This window comes from Haemaphysalis longicornis, unplaced genomic scaffold (genome assembly GCF_048455015.1).
Source record: "Haemaphysalis longicornis isolate Haplotype H1 unplaced genomic scaffold, Haemaphysalis longicornis Haplotype H1 scaffold_6, whole genome shotgun sequence".
Classification (NCBI taxonomy): domain Eukaryota; kingdom Metazoa; phylum Arthropoda; class Arachnida; order Ixodida; family Ixodidae; genus Haemaphysalis; species Haemaphysalis longicornis.
Genome location: NW_027526407.1, coordinates 208,796,263 through 208,811,223, shown reverse-complemented (window position 1 = coordinate 208,811,223; position 14,961 = coordinate 208,796,263). Strand labels below are relative to the sequence as shown.

The 14,961-nt window shown below is 46.1% G+C and overlaps 1 long non-coding RNA gene across 1 annotated transcript; it reads left to right on the top strand.

Moving 5' to 3' along the window:
- Positions 1–11,520: 11,520 nt before the first annotated feature.
- On the top strand, positions 11,521–14,541 carry LOC144141321 (uncharacterized). Its single transcript, XR_013316526.1, has 2 exons — positions 11,521–11,751; positions 13,154–14,541. It is a non-coding gene; the product is annotated as an uncharacterized LOC144141321 (long non-coding RNA).
- Positions 14,542–14,961: the final 420 nt, after the last annotated feature.

Genomic DNA, 14,961 nt, shown 5'->3' with positions numbered 1-14,961 from the left:
AGCGGAGACACAAAAAAGAAGACAAAAAACAAGATAAAAAAGGCGGAGGGCATGAAGTCACACTTATGCATGTGTTTAACACAATCGCAACTTCCGGTCGATGGGGAGTTGAGATTTTTGGATCTGAAGCTTAGCATTTCTACTGCTCACCTGTGCTGGGTCTATGAGCCCCGGGCAAACAAACCCCTCCTGCCTTTTCTGTCGGCACATTCTAAACTTGTCAAACGCGGTATCGCAAATTTGTGTTTCACCAATGCCCTGCACAAGTCTTGTAGCCACTCTATGGAGCCTAGCCTTCTCACACAGGCGTCTCGCCTGAGGAGCGCTGGGTTTCCGGAGTCTCTATTGGTTTCCGTGGCCGAAAAATTGTTAAAGAAAATTAAGCAGGGAGAGAATGCCACGACAGACTGCGCTGACGAGAAAAAGCCTCTTGCGGTGCTGCCATATTTGCACAAAATTTCGCACGGTTTGAAGAAAATAGGCAACAAAGCGAATGTCAGAGTGGTGTTCTCTGCCCCTGATAAATTATCAGGGCTTTGCAAGCGCGTAAATTCCCGTGCCGGACGAAAAAACACTTGCACCACCAAGCACAGAAAGCCCTTTGTTCCTTGCACTGCTGGCGTTGTTTATGTCATTTCGCTCACTTGCGGAAAGAAGTATGTCGGCCAAACGGGCAGATGCCTAAACGAAAGATTAAAGGAGCACTATTACAATGTCAATACCGCAGTACAGGGCCATCTGGGTATTCATTGTCGAGATTGTGGTTGCGTTCCGGTCTTTAACAAATGTGAAATCATCTACAGACACCGTGAGCAGCTAACACGCGAGATCGTAGAAGCTGAACAGATACAGCGACTGGGTGAGCTGTGCATCAGTGTGCCGTCGGTTGCACTTTCCAATAACGAACTCCGTTATCTGAATGCGTCGCGATTGTGTTAAACACATGCATAAGTGTGACTTCATGCCCTCCGCCTTTTTTATCTTGTTTTTTGTCTTCTTTTTTGTGTCTCCGCTTCTGTATATATTCTGGGCGCTATCGTCAATAAAGCTTGTTGAAGTTCAGCGCTCGTCTTGTGTTTTTCGTCGTCCTTGTCTCCCGCGCTGTGAACCCCTATTTCCAGTATGAATTACCAACACGCCCAAGCATCCACTCTACTTCGCTAGAATTGTTTTTCCCCACTTGATCACTAACGCGCCCGTCGCGTCGCCACCGTTCGGTCACACTCGTTGCTCCCAACCCTCAAAACATTTTTGTCACTGCCCTAATACAAAAAAAAAAAAAACCAACTACTAGCTACCACGTGGTTTTACCACTTCTTACATTTAGGTTCCCGCTTACTCATGCTAACTGCGCTTTTACCTTTTTACCTCTATTAATTAAGCCAATTCCTACTTCTACAACATTATCTTTCACAAGCAAAAAAGGAACTGAAAAACCAAAAACTTATCGTTTTTGTCTTCCGGGCCGTCACCTCCGTGCTGCTGCCACCGCGCGGGGTTGACACTAAGTGCCTCACTCGACGGCGGCCGCTTTTTCACTAACCAAGTATTCTAGTTTATTTATTTATTTATTTCATACATACTGCAGACCACAGTAGGTCCAAGCAGGACGGGCATTTGGTCGATATACAAGTACAAGAAAAATAACAACTCAAGGGCAACAAGACATGCGATTACTCTAAGGAATGAAATTACCGCCAAACCCCCGATAGCAACGTTCGTTAGACGAAATATCCCAGTAATCCAGCACAACACCGAAATTGAGACGGCAGATCACATCCTTCTAGAAATGATCGGACGTCAGAACAAAAAAATTAAATACAGTATATTCGTATTAAACGTATACAGCAATCCAAGACAGCAGCACAAGTTCACCAAGCTCTTCAAAGCCACCCTCAGCATCTCGAAAAATAACCCCCTACTAATTATTGGCGACTTCAATGCCCCGCACGCCGCTTGGGGTTACGATAAGGAAACTCGTAAAGGTAGAAATCTTTGAGAAGACATTCATCAATTAGACCTCGCACTCGTCACCGACTTTACCTACCCTACCAGAATTGGAAATAGCGTGTCCAGAGATACTACGCCGGACCTATCGCTCACCAAAAATGTCAAAAACACTCAATGGCTCAACCTGCAAGACGACTTAGGCAGTGATCATTACATAGTCGCAACTACAATAACAACCACCTCAAGTAACGTAAACTCAAGAATGACTAGGATCACCGAGTGGGACAAGTTTCGACATATCCGCAACAATGGAAGGGAGACCATCAATGAAATCAGAGACATCGATAGCTGGGTGCGCCAAATAATTGACGACGTCAACACCGCCACAGAGGAGATTCCCAGGGGACAGGAAGAACCAAAAGATGTGGATGCGAAACTCGCTCACATGTGGCTGGCAAAGAAACGGTTGCAACACAGGCTCCAAGCGCACAAACACCTCCACAATCTGCGGAGGAGAATAGCCAAGCTTAATAAGCAGATACAAGATTACACCCGGCAATTGGGCAATCAGTCTTGGAACTCACTGTGTGAAGCAATGGATCGACACATTGATAATAAGAAAACGTGGCACCTCCTTCGTATCTTGACGATCCAGAGAATAATAGAACAACCCAAAAGCACAATCTTTCAAAACTCGTACATACATACCCCGGAACAGAGCAACAACTTATCCAGGAATTATGTCATAAATACCTAAAGGCAGAACTACCCACCCCCCAAGGCACCGTATTCCGGGATGGATAACCAGGCGTTGGACGCCCCTATAACGTTAGCAGAGGTTAACTACGCAATACAAACCCTACGAGTTAACTCTGCACCTGGACCGGATGGAATCACAAATAAAATGATCCGAAATTTAGACGACACCGCAGTGGAGGTGCTGAGAAAATATTTCAACACATGCTGGGAAAGTGGCAACATACCAAGGCAGTGGAAGGCAGCCGCAATAAAACTGATCCCAAAACCAGGAAAGAAACTAAATCTGGAAAATCTGAGACCGATATCCCTCACTTCATGCCTAGGAAAGCTTCTGGAACATGTCGTACTCAACAGACTCAATCGATACATGGAAGAAAAAGATCTGTACCCCTTCACCATGGTGGGTTTCAGAGAAAAGCTTTCCACTCAAGACACCATGCTTAGATTGAAGAAACAGATTCTCGAGGGGCATGGCAGTTCCCCTCTGGACACCAGAGTCATACTTGGGTTAGATCTAGCCAAAGCATTTGATTCCGTGAGGCACGAAGCTATTCTCCAGAGTCTCCAAAAGATAGGGGTAGGAACGCGAACCTATTACTATATCCGCAACTTTCTAAGTGACAGGGCAGCCACACTCAGTCTTGGTTGCATCCAAAGCGAAAATATCAACCTCGGCAGCAGAGGAACGCCGCAAGGCTCAGTGTTATCTCCCTACCTTTTCAATATCGCTCTACTGGATCTGCCCAAGAAACTAGAGGTGATAAAGGACCTGAAATTCAGTTTTTATGCTGATGATATCACGCTCTGGACAAATAAAGCCAGTGACGGAGAAATACAAGAACGACTACAACTCGCCGTAGATACGATAAACGAATTCCTCTCTCCTAAGGGTCTGACCTGCTCCACGGAGAAATCAGCACTACTTATCCTCCGCCCTGCACACCATACGCGACGGTCAATGCCCACTGATGCTCCCCAGATTGAGCTGCATCACGCAGGAAGAACTATACCTACTGTAAACTCAATTGGATTCCTGGGTTTAAATATCCACGCCACAGGAAGTAACACGGAAATCATAAAGGCATTGGACAAGCAAACTACACAGACCATCCGCCTTATCTCTCGCATAACCAACCGAAAAGGGGGGATGAAAGAAGAAAGCACCATAAAACTCGTCCAGGCTTTCATCATCAGCCGGATAATCTACGTCACCCCTTACCTTAATCTCAAGAAGGCGGAAAAAGAAAAAATCAACAATATGATTAAAAGGGCATATAAACGAGCTATTGGACTGCCAATGTCAACCCCAAACGACAGGTTCGATGCTTTGGGCCTTCATAACCGCATCGACGAGCTCATAGAGGCGCAGCAAATCTCACAATTTGAAAGGCTCTCCAAAACTCCTACGGGGCGACAAATTCTAAGAGAACTTTGCATTCCCTGTGGATCGACACAAGCCGAAGAAGTTGACATACCCGCCACGCTACGAGAGCTTATACGCACAACTCCACTACCCTTAAACATGGATCCGACATATAATAAGGCCAGGAGAACGGCAAGAGCACAAGCTCTCACAAAACAATACGGCAAGGCAACAACCCCGAAACAGTATTTGTAGACGCCGCAGACTATCCCGACAACAACGCCATGGCTGTGGTGGTAGTGGACCACAAAGGACAAACGCTCACCTCGGCGACAGTGCTCACAAAAAATACTACATCTTCAGAACAAGCAGCTATCGCTCTTGCGATCACCGCAACTCGAGCCAGATACATAATCAGCGACTCGAAGGCAGCCATACGTAGCTAAAGCAAAGGGCGGATATCCCAAGTCGCCGCAAGAATGCTTCAACAGCTGCGAGCACCAAATTACCGGTCAACGAAACTTATATGGACTCCTGCACACGAAGGGTTACAGGGCAACGAACGGGCCCACACAGCTGTTTGCGAGATCGTCACCCGAGCAGCAGTTAACCCCCCTGCAGTGGCAACAGATTCGACAGCGTCAACTCGTACAAAGAGATGACAAATTACTACAAACACAGCAGATGCGAATTTCCAGCCGCCCACCACACACTCAACGCTGCGCAGGCCAAAGCATGGAGGCAACTTCAAACCAATATCTACCCGAACCCGCTGGCCTATAGTCACTTCCATCCAGAGATCTTCTCGGATAAGTGCAAGCACTGCGGCCACCGCGCAGACCTCACGCACATTATGTGGAAGTGCCAAAAAAAACCACGGAGCAAGACCCCTCTACCCCGCATAGATATCGACCACCTAGAGCACTGGGAAACCCTGCTGCGCAGCTCTGATCCTCTAACGCAGCTACGCCTTGTCCAGATGGCCGAAGAAGCCGCCAGGGATCAAGATCTTCTGGCTGACTAACGCGGCAAAGAGAGTCCAAGCTCTCTACTTCTGGGCGAATAAAGTTCTTTCTCTCTCTCTCTCTCTAAGGAATGTGCGCAGAATACGGTTCACTTAACGTGTTCCAGTCAGACACGGTCCGAGGGAAAAACGAATACATAAACGTATCAGTTCTGGCAAAAAACGGGGTTAGTAAGTTAGAATGGAAGTGCCGAGTTGGCCTGGTTGGAAGAAAAGATAAGTACGGGGATGGGTCTACCGACAGTTTGCGGTTCAGCAACAAAAAAAGAAATTCAAGTCGCAAATCACGCCTGCGTGATTCAAGCGTGTGGATGCCGTTATCAAACATTAGCTGGGTTGGGCAATCGGTTCGTGAGTATTTGGAGTAGATAAATCGAATTGCCTTCCTTTGTATACGTTCAAGTTTAGTAATATTAACCTTCGTGTGCGGGTCCCATACGACACTGGCATATTCTAGTTTAGGCCTTATATATGATAAATAGCACATCAGTTTAACTTTTGAGGGAGAATTACGCAGTTTATGCCTTAAGAAACCAAGTTTACGAAGAGCGGCTGCACATACGTTTTCAATGTGCAAGTTCCAAGAGAGGGTGTTAGTAATCGTTAGTCCTTAGTATTTGTAGCTTGTTACCTCTTTTAAAAAATCACTTTCTAATTTGTATGCATGCTTTAATGCACGTTCCTTACGGGTAAGCTGCATATAGACACATTTATCAGTATTTAGCATCATTCCCCACATACTACACCATTTTGAAATATTTGCAACGTTGTTATCAAGTTCGGTTTGATCACCAGGACAGTTAATTTCCCTGAATAGAACACAGTCGTCAGCAAACAGTCTAATCTGCACACTAGAATCAATAATATTGACGATGTCATTGATGTAGACAAGGAACAGTATTGGACCCAAGACACTTCCTTGGGGTACACCAGATGTAACATGAAGAGATGCTGATTGGTGATCATTTATGGAAACATACTGTTCCCGGTTACTCAAGTAATCCGCGATCCAATTTACCAAAACGGCTGGAAGGCCAATGCGTTGAAGTTTTATTATTAGTTTATCATGTGGAACCCTATCGAAGGCTTTACTGAAATCTAGAAATATTGCATCAATTTGTCCACTGTTATCAAAGTTTAAGGCAAAAGTGTGAATAACTGTAACTAATTGCGTAACTGTGGAATATCCCTTTCTAAAGCCATGTTGTTTATCAGATAGGATTGAGTGTTCACTTAAAAAGTTGAAGAGTTTGTTTGCTATTATATGTTCGATTAGCTTGCAGCATGAAATGTTATAGAAATGGGACGATAATTTTGAGGTGACAAGCGGTCACCTTTTTTAAATACGGGAGTGACGCGAGCGGCCTTCCAGTCCGGTGGTAGTGTGGACGCCAACAAAGAGGAGCGAAAAATGATCACAAGAAATTTTGCAATATGTTCAGCGTATTGTTGGAGAAAGACGTTAGGTATGCCATCGGGACCGCAAGATGCTTTGGTTTTGAGTTTTAACAGCAGAGACAGTACACCAGGATAGGATATAAAAACGGTTTCATGTGGATCAAACACTTGATTAACGTTGTTACAAGAACCGGTACAAGAAAAAACGCTTTGAAAGTACAAATTGAAATTGTCAGCATTAATTTTCTGGTCTGTCACAATTGAACCATCAATTTTTATTTCAGTGATAGGTTTCCTTTTTTCGCCGAGAAACTTCCAAAATTTGTTTGGGTCAGTCCTTATAAATTCAGGCAGAACTACTTTAAAATAACGGTCTTTCGACTTACGAATGGCCTGGGCTAGGCTTGCCTTGACGTCGTTCATAACACCACAATGCCCATGATTCTTCCGTAACCGTTTCAATTTCCTTTTAAGGTGGATTATGTCACGTGTCATCCAAGGTGTTTGTTTATTAATCTTCTTTTGCTTGTTTGGGATAAATTTATCAATACAGTGAACGCAAATGGCTTTAAACTGTTCCCATAACGTGCAGACATCATTATTTCCAAACGCAGCAAAGCATGTTTCCATGTAGTCAATGACAGCTAAGTCGTCGGCTCTCGAATAGTTTTTGATGGTACGTAGTGATGACTTTTTCTTACTAGAAATCTTTGATAGGGGAACTGAAATGATAACCAGGGAGTGATCGGACAGCCCTTGCTCCACAGAAATTGCGCAGTCCTCATATTCGCGATTGAGGAACACTAGATCCAAAAGGGTACTAGTTGACTCATGCGTTCTGGTCGGTTTATCAACAACTTGCTTGAGGTTGTGCGTAAGCATGATATCAAAAATAATTTCAGTAGCAATCTTGTTTGAGGGGCCTGTTACAAAACGTTCCCTGTTAACTCCGGGCAGATTAAAATCGCCTACTAACAGAATTTTGCTGTTCCTGAATTGGGACATGTGATGTTTTAACACTTCGATGGAAATATCGCTATCAGGAGGTCTATAAAGTGCATATAAAATAAAATTATGGCTCCAAGCGGATACCCTGATGCATATACACTCAATATCCTGAAAATCATGAATGATTGTGGCCTGGAGTGATGATTTCACAAGGACAGCTACTCCGCCACCCCTTAAAGCCCTGTCCTTCCGAAATACAGTGTATAAGGGAGGGAATACATCATCATCACTTATATCGGGACGCAGCCATGTCTCTGTAAGAACCGTGATATGGGGGTCGTGTTGCAGCAAGGCTATTTCCAAGAGATCAGTTTTGTTACAGACACTCCGGGCATTTATATTAACTAATCTTAAACTTTTATCACTTTGACTATGTTTGTGGTCGATAAGAAGGGGAGCACTTTTCAAGCCGGCATTATCTGTGGGAAGGGTAGACTGATTTAGGAAGACTTTTTTCCCTTTGGCGGATGGGTCTGACTTCTTGTCATGGGACGAGTTTTGTTTGCAGCACTGGTTTGTTGAATTGGTTTTATATCTCCTGCTTCGTTGTCCCAGACGTACGTTTGACCGTCAATGTACAGCTTATCAAAAGCCATGTACACCTTCTCGCCTTTATCACGGTGAATTTTTGATCTTTGCCACAGATTTTTCCTAACCTCACGGATCCTACGAGAGAAGTCTTCACCTATAGATAGTACCGTGTCTTTCAGTTTGAACCCGTTTTTTAATATTAGTGATTTGACCCTCCAATCGAGCAGCTTAAATATTACTTGCCGAATTTTACCTTCTTCTGGTCTGCCCAATCGATGTATACGCTCAATAGCGATGGGTTCCTTCAGTTCCAAGATGTTCTTGATAATTTCGTTGTTTACCTGGTGTTCAAGCGTTTCGCTTGTCTCATTTCCTGCTTCAGCAAGACCGTACACGATTAGGTTAGACCGTCTGCTCTGATTTTCGAGCTGGTCAATCTTGTTTTCAAGGACGGCGATTAATTTATTCATCGAGCAAAGCTGGTCCTGGCAGGTGGTCACTTTAGCTTCAAGGGCGGATAAAGCATCTAATTTCTTATCGATGTCAGGTAGCCGCTTCTCCTTGATCTCTTTGATGTCTGTAGCAATAGCACAAACCTGCCTATATATTTCCTGTAAGTCAGGACCCGGGTTGCTTTCAACATCACCACTTAGTAAGAGCAACTTTCTTAATATACTCTGAATGCAACAAAGCAGACAACGCAACCATGGGCAAGGCAGCACCAAGAGAAACGGATCGTCTGAACGGATACATTTTCCTTAACGTTTTCCTACCTGTACGAGAAACAGGAAAGGATTCTGGGTGATCCGCATGCTGGTGCCGCCAAATTGCCCAGTGGCCGAAAAGTCTGTCGGGCTTCTTCTTATAGCCGCATAGCATGGTGTCTCCGCCTGCCGGTCCGGGTAGCAGCAAACAACGCATGCGGTCACCGAGTGACGAGGCAGGCTGTTCCATCGGGACGAAATCCGGTCATCAGGCATGAAGCTGATAGGGGCATCGCAGATGTGCGCAGCATTCGCTGGAATGCAGCAGCTCGAGCATCCGGCGAGTGTGGACGACAGAAGCATGGCGACCTGTACGAGAAACAGGAAAGGATTCTGGGTGATCCGCATGCTGGTGCCGCCAAATTGCCCAGTCAATGGAGTTGTAACCATGGAGTAAAAAAAACTTTTTTTTCCTCCATGGTTGTAACCGATTTGCCCCGAGCGCGAACACAGTCGGCCCCTGGCGGCGGCGGGACTTTTTTTTTTATTATTATTGCGCCATTTTGCCACAGGGCATAGGTAACAGGAAAACAATAGACAAAACAGGACAGGGGAACGACAAAGAAGGAAAGGCAAAAAAAGGAAAGAAAGAAAGACACACAATGTGAGGCGGGCGCACTACAGAAAACTTTAGAGTCAAGTTTCGGAAAGGAATTCCAACAGTTTCTTGTAAAGTGGGACGTGCGTCCACCGATGAATATCGGCAGGTCGCCCTGGGCGATGTCCTGTGGGCCCCATGTGTCGAGCTCGGGTTGATTGAAGCCCTGGACACGTCCCTAGCAAGTGCTCCAATGTCGCTTCAGCAACAGGGGCAGGGCAGTAGGGGCAGGTCGGGGAGGATCTGCAAGACTAGAAGTCCACGTTGCTCGCACAGCAGGCGTCAGTGCGACGCCCAGGCGGATTCTTCGAAGCACGACCTCTTCACGACGGGTTAAGCCGCCAGGAAGGTCAGACCCACGCGGAGGGAGAAGGGCACGCGTGGAGCGCCGAAGAATATCTTTCTTGATGAGTAGGGTGTCTTCCAGTGAGAGCTGCAGAAGTGGGAGTGGGTGCACTACTTTTTGCTGCGGGTGAGCGGCCGAGTCGGCGAGGGCGTGCATGGTCGTGCTCCGGCGGGTCCAGAGGACGCGAACAGGGCACGGAAATGATTGGAGTATCTGGTGCACCTCGCATGTAATGCCAAGTGTACTGTTGATGCTTTAGCTTCTGAGCTCGGCGCTGCCCCACCACCGCGTTTGGTGTTATACACCGATCCCACTCAGGCTGCTCGAGAGCCCTGGCGGCGGCGGGACGAACCGCTCCTAGTGTGGCACGTTCATACGGCCTGCGCTTCGGGTATAGTTCCCACCTTTCACCGCCGCTAGTTCGTGGCGCTGCGGACCAACCCTCGCTGGTTGACCTACAGCACGGGTGGGGTAGAGCGGCGGCGCGCGCGCATTTGCCACTGCCCTAGCCCTGCCGTGGCTACACGTGATACCTGTCCGTGTATATTTACATGTGCGCCATTAAAATAGGCATAGAGTTTCATACTAGTATATACTAGAGGGAAATCTGGCGCTGCATTCGCGTGCCGCCGTGGGCGGCGCCATTGCAGCTAGCGACGTTCCTCGCCTCCTTGGCTTGGTTAGCCACATGGCTTCTTTTTCGTCTTGAAGCCAAAAGGGGTAACATTGTTTTTTTGTTCATCTTCCATGAAGCTTCTAAATAATCCCTGGCAAATTAATCTTTATGGAGCTTTTATTTTTTAATAACAGAACAAATTCGATTAATTTTCTGCAGTAATATTGTTGCATTTTTGCAGCCAAAGCCAAGTTTTCAGCCTGTTCGTGAGCCATGCCAAGGACAAGTGGAACGTGCCTGCCCGGTACATGACGGCACGCTCCCCGAAGCGCGGCTCCCCTAGACGGTGGCGCCACATTTCCCTCTAGTGTATATTAGTATGAAACTCTATGAAAATAGGCGACTCCTTCTCCCCTTCTGAATTTTTGGTCTAATAGGGTCAAACATCCTAACATCACTGGGAAGCGCCTAATCAAAAAATTGAAACAAACATTTTAACTCGGGGCACATGAAGAAAGATATGCGAGGCCTTCATATCTTATCAGCGACTGTATTACATGAAAATGGTGAGGCAGGCAATAAACGCGGCATTTTCCGTGACTGAAATATCAGTTCTTATTTTTCCTTTCGGATGATTCCAAGGTTTGCACGCGCACAGGGCACGACCAGTGACGCGAATGATTTCCCGCCGAGGGATATACGGTTATCGCTTAGCTAAACGTGTTTCTGCTGCTCACGCTCCGGTCGGGCTGAGCGGACCGCTGGCAGCGAGCGCACTGTCAAAAACATACAGCTGAAACTCTTAATCATGCAACTCAAGTGCACAACGAGTCTTCTTTTTGGTTAGATATTGCAGCGAAGGCATTCATTGGTACCGGTGATATTCCGCGGCAGATCCAAAATACGTGCGGCAAGCGTTGTCGGCTCGCTCGGCCAGAGGCGATGCATAGACTAAGAAAAAAGAGGGTTGGGAGGGTAGAGGGTTGGTTCGAAGCGCCCTCACCATAGAGAAATAAAAAAATTAGAAGAGTGGACACACGGGCTTATCGCGGCCGAGTGGCCTGACTCGCGCGCCGTCCGGCAGTCGGCGCAAGTGGTAAAAAACTATATATTTAAAATTAAGCTAACACACAATATTATACTTTTAAAATTCTGTTACACATTAGACTACACATTTTTATTTGTGTAATAAGTTGAATGGCTGTCAATGTAAATTTTTGTGGCTTCTTTGCGCCAAGCCTGGCCAAGCCGCCAAGCCGCAAGCGCAAGCCGCCATTTGGCTCTTTCGGCAGCGTTTGCACGTGCGTTTCTGCAGCCTCGTGCTAACCTCTGTTGTTGAGAAGGAAACGCCTAGCGCTTTATTTGCGACATCGGTTTTGCATCCTGAACGAAAGGTGAGACTTTCTTTTTTAAAGTGCTGGTGTGGCGTATCATATTTACGTTTCCTTGTACTGCAAACGCTGCGGGCACTGCGTAACCTCAGGGAATCAGGCATAGCTAGTGCTGCGTCTTTAAGATAAGCGCTTTGGAAACGCCCCGTAAAGGCGTAAGACACCATTTTTTAGCTGGACGTAATGGTATTTTAGGCTGGTTGTGCCGTTTTATCTGGCGCTGAGGGATGCCAGCGGTACGCGCCCGTCGTCGCACGTAGCGTTTACGTGCCGCAAACGACGGCTGTGAGTTGCGGAAGTGGCCGGACGGCCGGCGGTCCGTAGGCGAAGCAGGCGTTGTGCGCTGTCGCTGCACTGAATTACGTGAGCTGCAGGCTGCGTTGTATTATACTAGCTAGCCATTGCTAGCTTGGCCAACTATTTCTGCTATTATGGCCGTGATGCGCGGCAAAGCCGTCCGGGCTAACGTACACGGCGAAGTAGCCGTATCTGCATTAATTTGACTTATCTGGGCATAACCAGCAGCCGTACACTCATCGTAAGTTTTACACATGGGTGCATACCAAGCTGCCTGCGTACAAAGCGAACCCGCTCGCCGACGTCGATAACGCGCGCTCGTCGCTTCGCTTTGGCGCGCCAGGTACGGTAAAAACGCGTCTTTCGTCGGCAGATAACAGCTTTGCTCGAGGCGGGGTGAGTGCGCAGTGCATTGAAACCTTCAAATTTGGTCTTCGTTCTACATCGTATATCAATTCCGGTATCGCAGGCATTGCATACAACTGTTCCACACCTGCCGTTTTTTCAAGCGTTTGCTCTCTTTTCTCTGGTCATATTTTGGCTAGTTTCATTAAACACGTATTGCGCAGATTGCACCTATTCAGTCGGAACTGTGTGTTTCTTGTCATATCTTTTTAAGGCATGGCCTTTGGCGGTCAGTAGTACTCAGTACGACGCTCACTGCTGCTTGCCATGGTGCCCACACAGCGCCCAAATATACTTTCGCCAGGTGCCCGTTCTCGGGATGCGTTTCTTTCGCGAGCCCGTGGGGCAACAGGTTTGTTTAACGTTCAGCTCGCTCTCGCTCTTCGTCCTGATTTTACAAAAAAAGACAAAGGGATTCAGGCTATGTGAGCAGCGTTATCATTCTTGTTAACCCAAACAATAGGTGAATTGCATTAAGAATGTGCCTAACCAGTGTTGCGAAATTACAAAGACCCATATTTTAAGTGTTGCTAATAGCTTGACCGCATGATTGCTGAATAGAATAAGAGAACTTGTGTTTTAAATAGGTGGCATGCACTGGAGGCAATACTTGAATACTAGTTGCAGTGAAATTTACAGACTATTCGCATATCATCTGTCATTGCAAGCAGTTTGTGTACTATATCACCTATCACCTGTGCAGGTCTACAGGTGCCCTCAAGACAGAGCCAACCAGCCAGCTGCATTCGTCATACCAAACATGGTGCAAGCACTTCATGAATCGTGCCCTCACAGGACTCACAAAAGTGGCCGTGCCAACTGTTCTCCCAGAGTTATTCAGTTGTATTGATGACTGCCTGCAATGCTTCTTGCTACCTTATTGATGATTCTGATGGATACCGCAACTGTATTCCATCTATTGAACCTTGCCATTAGCACCTAAAATCTAACGCAAGTCTCGGCACTCAATAAGGCGTGACCACTGAAAAGACTATCGTTGACTCAAGGAATAAGCGGTTTTTTATCACTGACATGCCTCATATCATTAAAACCACTAACAGCGTATAGTCTCCAAACTCCACTTGCAAGTTATTGTTGCTGCTAGTTGTAATATTGTGAAAACAGTACATTCACAAAAACCCTTTTACATTATGAAGACTGCCAGGGTAAGAGGTCATGCTAAATGTCGTTTGCCACCATACGTGCTGCCTGTTGTCGGACTGGCCTAGATGAAGAGAACCATGTTGGGACCTACGTTGTCAAATGCTTATGGGATTCTGTAATGTGCCACCATTGTCTCATACACGAGAAGCATATACTGCTTCCCTGTTTCTTATATTAGACTGTTCGTATTGACAGCGGAAGACATGAATTTGTGTGCCTTAATCGAGCCTGGAACCTGTCGGTTGACTACGTGCACGTACCTAAAATATCCCCGCCTGGCCCTTTGCCTTTACTGGGAAGGCAACGCTTTCGGAAGGTAACCCGGCTTCTTGGGAAAATGCACCCTTGCAAGGAACCAATAGGAAGTTGATTTTTTTACTCTTAACCTTTTGCGTGTGCATCTGCACATAAATGGGATTTCTGTTCAATTACTGCTACTGATTTGAAGTTGGCCCGAGGCAATAGATCTCATTACGTTCATCAAATAAGCGAGGCCATCAAAGCCAAAGTTTTTCCCTTCTTTCACATCCTAACTGGAGAAATTACCAGAATAAGAAAATTATCTGCGGAGATAGTGGTTGTAAACAGTTGCAAGTGTCCGAGTGTCTAGATTATGTTATAGTTGATATTTTTGTATGACTGCAACAACGCACAGAGTGTGAGGGTGTCGTAGATACAAGTAAACCTGTGGATGGATGAGTTTCTGGGTTTCCTGCATTTTCAATTACCGTGGAGAAAAAATCCTTTGTGTGGTTGTGATACCTTTACTTCTGCATTTTTTTTTCATTCCTGGAAACGTATTTTCCTCTCACTACTGTGTATTGTCTCTGTTGTGTATTACTGTTTATTATATATGTGTGTTGCAAAGAATGATGACAATTTGAACTTGTTCCGTTTAGTGCCATGCAATAAATATTTCTTCATTTATGGTGTGTCTCTTTTATGTGGCTCGGCAACATGTGAACACGCGACAGAATTCTTAACCAAGCGTGAGTGGTACTGTAAATTGCAATTTCACGTTTTCAGAAAAAGGTTTCTTTTTTGTAAAAGCATACGGGCACTAAGCCTGAGAATGATATATTCAAATAAACACTAATTATTGCATGAAAGCGTCCGAATACCGTACCGATGCCCGTCGCTGTGAGCAGCGCTTTCCAGTCCTTCAAACTACCCGCCAAAATCGGTGTCCGCGAAACCGGAAGTGAACGTACGAAAGTATGGTTAGTAGTTTGGCTCTCCGTCCACTCGGTGCGCTACACTACAGTACAGTCATTCGGCCGCAGGGCTCTATGGGAGTGTCCACTCTTACCAGTATTTCTTTCTCTATGCCCTCACTCTGTCAAGAAT